Genomic DNA, 4,770 nt, shown 5'->3' with positions numbered 1-4,770 from the left:
GAACAATCATACTGTAAAAAGGCATAATATTCCCCCAAATATAATAGATATACCTTCTTTCACTGGTTCTTAACATAGTTAAGAACTTGTCCTTGCAAAGAAATGATAAATAAGATGGACAGGGATTCTCATCTGAAGTTTTGTGACATGGGAGACCCAAATAAGAAGCTCTTGCTACACAAAATGACACATTCAGAAAATATGGAAACTATAAGCTTGTTGATCAGCTCTTTGACAGCTGTGCTCAATTTTGCTGGCAGGTGGCAAAGGAGAGAAGGCCTACAATCCAAAATGCCTTAGCAACCAGAAATTGGTTCAATGGCATCTTCGTGCTACTTTGTCTCGTGGGTAGAGCATTCACCAACATTCAGCCCCTGTGTTCAGTGGCCATATCTCAAAAAAAGGGCCAAGTAGAGGGCTGGTGTAACTCCTTTGGACTCAGCTACAGGATCCTCTAAAATTTGCTTTTTCACTAAGCAACATTAATTACCTTGCATTCATATTAATCACCTCTTTCTTAGGACACTATAGTTCAAGGCTATAGATACTGGAATAGAACTGTTATACTATGATTTATCCATTAATCCCAGCTTCTTCAAAGTTAACCCTAAAGGATGAAACATGCTCTGGATACACTATATGTCCCTCTCCAGGGCAAGGAGTTTGCAGCTGTTGTCAAAATCAGCTGTAATGAAACATTGGTTTAGTTTTTTCCTGGATGGTATGTTATCAGCCTCAGTTGGTGGCATATTTAAAACCCCAAATTAAAATCAATTCACAAGAGAGGTGAGCTTTCAACAGGACTTCACCATCGTGGTATGAAGCAGAAGCCACTGGCCACTAGTTAAAGGATATGGTGCAAAACAAATTCTGAAAATGCTGGATTCTGTCAACTCTGGTTTGTTTTTTTGTTTTCGTACTGAAATCCAAAACAATGTGTCACTGTTCACTATCTGAACTAATTCATGGTGATTCAGCATTACAGAAACACCATTTGAAATTCATCTCTGACACACCACATTTATTTGTTGTGTATGTTGTTTAATGGCTGTACATTTTTCTTGAAAAAAACAAAACAAAATCAACTTTCAAATTATTAGCATTCTTTTACTTCAGTAGGGGATTCAAAATCAAAACTGTGGCACCTCCATCCTCCCACTTTTCTTTTAGGATTAATTTGGAAAAAATAAAGCTCTCCTAATTATAGAGATTTAGCTTTCTGTTATAAACTGGCTATTTTAAGTTCTGTTTACAAGATCACAATATGAAACATCATTCAAAAACAGTGTGAATTGATTACATCCTTCTGAAGAACATGTAGCAGTAGAATATGCATTTGTAGCTGTTACACTGCCCTATAATTAAGGCTTTATTGCTTCCCTTCTGAACACATGTGACTGCTGCTGGAGAACAGCTGAGATACTTAAAATGAGACAATGGAAAATGCTGTGTGTCCCGTCCCCCCCCCCCCCTCCAGTCACCCCCTAACCTTTTAGAAACAAATGGCAGAAACGCTGTGGTCACTACCGAATATAAGAGTAAGTCAATATACTGATTATATTTTTCTGCTCCAGTTTCTTTTTAATGAGCAATTTTTCCCCAAATATTAATAATTTGAATGTTGCTTAATTAGGAGATTTCATATTAGAACAGCTGAACACAGTCTTTGGTCTTTTCATTCATTTCATGGATTCTGGATCACAGCATGATGACAGAGTGATCCCGACAATCACATCGGGAATATTCACAGATCCCAGAATGAATGAACAGACCAAAAACCAAGAGGCACCATGTAAATACATTTGCATAGTTTAAATTACTCAGGGAACTCAATTCTGCTCTGAACTGATCTCATATTTTTGACTAAAATTAATACTGAAATGTTCCTTGCACTGAGCAGCTCTCCACACAGATGAGTGAGCTAAATGTCAGAGCTGCCAGCTTTATGGGCACATGGCCATGCCGTGTGACACTGTGCTGGGCATTTTATGGAGCTATATATGTGATCCTATATCCTTGCTATAAAATAGCTGTACCATAGATAATGAATTAGGACAATCAAACGTCTGGATCTGTGGTATTGGAGAGGGACTCCCAAGGAAAATCTTCACAGCCTTGCAATTTATTTGTTCTGAAAAAATACTTTTGATAAATGAGATGACATATTAAAAAGCAGATATAAAATAATATTGTTTTCCATAAAGGTCATCCATAAGACAAATGCTTCTAAAGGCAGATGAACATATATAGCAATAACATTGATCAGCTTTGTCAAATTGCAGACAATGACTTTCTGAGCAGTGAAGCCAGAATTCCCATGGCAACCCTCACAAACTTCAGACGCAACACAGATTCGTTGTGGGTAGCAAGCCATATAAAGTAGGACAGGAACATTTAGAGTTAAGGGTTAAAAACTAAGCTAAATATAATTTAAATCATGAAAGAAAATTTTCTTCTAATTGTATCCAATGTATTTTTTTCCTTCCGTACTATTTTTTGATCTTCTATATTCTGAAATCTATGTATAGACTGCAATCCAAGTGACAGATGACAATTATCTTTGTACCACTCCCAGAAACTCTGTTGAGTAATGAGACAAAGTACAGTAGGTCCTTCTGCTCCTCAGCATGTCCCTCAGCACTGGTGCCTTGCCCCAGGGTGTGCCTGGCTCCCAGCCCTCTGCACTCTGCTCTTCACCATCTCCTCCATCAGGGCACTGTGGATCCTGTCCTAACGTGGCTGTAAAAGCCCTGACTAAACCTGGGTTTGGTGCTCAGTGGGTGAGCAGGAACCAGTGTGAGACCTCTGGCAAGTGGCTTTGCAGTTCATATGGAAAGGGGAAAAAAAACCCCAACCAAAAAAAAGAAATCTGAGTATGTCTTCTATTGGTGTTTTTGTATTTTAGTGAGATAGGGCTTTGCTTTTTTTACCTTGGTTAAAAGAAGCTGGCTAAGACTTGCCAATTTGATCCAGTACTGCCTTTCTGTATTAGATATTCAGGATAGGGCTGATGCTGGTCTGTACTGAGAGTCTCTCTGCTTCAGCAAAAACTCAGAAATGAAGAAAATGCTAATATAAAAAAAAAAGGTTCTAGGTCTAGTCTTCAGCAGAAGTGTATTTCATTATTTGCTGCACACATATGTGCCAAAATGAGGCACAACTGTATTTGTATAATATTTTAAGATTCATTTAGCGATTTTTTGCCATAGTGTACAATCATCATCACAGAAGATTATAAATTAGTTGCCTTTTTTGCTTTTGCATATCCCCTCCTATATTTCTCCATTATTTTTCTTCCCCACAGGGAGATGGGAACAAAATATGTGCAATCACAGGAATAAAGCAACATGGTGGAAGGCACCAATAAATACTGCACAACTTACTTATGTTAAGCTGTCACAATTAATTTGCTTATAAAATTTGTTCTGTCCTGTCAGTGAGTGAACACATAGTCTCCAAAGAGCTATTCTCACTTAGCTATTTTCTCTCAAACCCAATTACAGATCTTCCTCTAACCTTGCTTTAGACTTGCTGTTATCAGCAGAGTGTCTGCTGTTTTTTTTTGTTTAGTGCAAAAGCTATAGCTGGTGGACAGAAGGAGAGTATGTCCTAAATTCCTGTAATACTTCATAGAATTACTCTCAATTTTCACTTTATTTCATAGACTCAGAATACTTTTTAGGTTGAAAGGGACCCTCATAAACTTCCTTCTTTTGCTTTCATAAGATAGAAACTTTAGACTCTTGTGTGGTAAAAAGAGATGCAAAAGCATTAGTGATTCTGAAACTTCAGTGAGCTACTGCTCACCTAGGTAGTCCCTGCCAGTCTTAAGGGCTCAGTACCAGCTTTCTGGGGCCCAAGCAATTCTTACAGTCTCCTGGACAGGAGGTGCTGATGTTCAGGGACACTCTGGCCTTCTCTTGTAACCCAATAGCCATATAATGCAGTGCCCAAGTGAAAAAACTGTTCTCCACTTAGAAGCAAGGAGCTTTGTGATAGTTGTATGCTTATGGAGCTTCTTGCTCAGCTCTCATTTTACATGCTGGTTTTTTTACCTCCTGGTGAAAGCTTAATTATTTAAATGAACACAATTCCAGAGTACAAATAAAAAAATAAACTTCTTATTTATTTTCATTTGCAAAAGAGCCTAGTGAGATGCTTTACTTCTGAAAAAAAAAAAATAAAAAAAAAAATCACATTATAACATTGCAACCACTTAAGTTTTGATTAAAGAAGTTAATTCAAAAAGGCAATTTAGTTGCTCTTTAAGCTGACATAGTGTTATAACAATTATTTAAAGAACAGTGGGTCTTCCCCACACCACGTAGTCAACATTGCCTTGATTCCAAGGAAGTTTCTTAGTTTGGCTTTGACAGTTCATGGCTTACTGGCAACTCCTGGTTAATTATTAATGCAGACATAATAATGCTTATTCCTTAACTAACCTTCTAAGCAATACAATTATCAAAGGAATTATTCCCACTGAAAATTCAGTATCACATCAGTCCAGATCAAAAATTTTAAACCTCCAAGTATGGCTTTTTGCCTGTAGGAAAACTAACACAATGTTTTTTGATAATTTTTCTAATCCTATTTTAAACAAGGACATCCTTTTACATTTCTGCACTTCTTCAGTTGTGTATCTTACATAAAACAGGATGTACCTTCACTTTTCAGGTCCCCAAAATTTCCCAAATCCACTGAAAGAATTTCAATATATAAAGTGCAAATCTTTTTGAAAAGTCACTATTTTGGGTGCAGGCTGACAGC

Source organism: Athene noctua, chromosome 5 (genome assembly GCF_965140245.1).
Source record: "Athene noctua chromosome 5, bAthNoc1.hap1.1, whole genome shotgun sequence".
NCBI classification, from domain to species: Eukaryota; Metazoa; Chordata; class Aves; order Strigiformes; family Strigidae; genus Athene; species Athene noctua.
The sequence above is the reverse complement of the archived record's forward strand: the minus strand, read 5'-3'. Positions refer to the sequence as shown.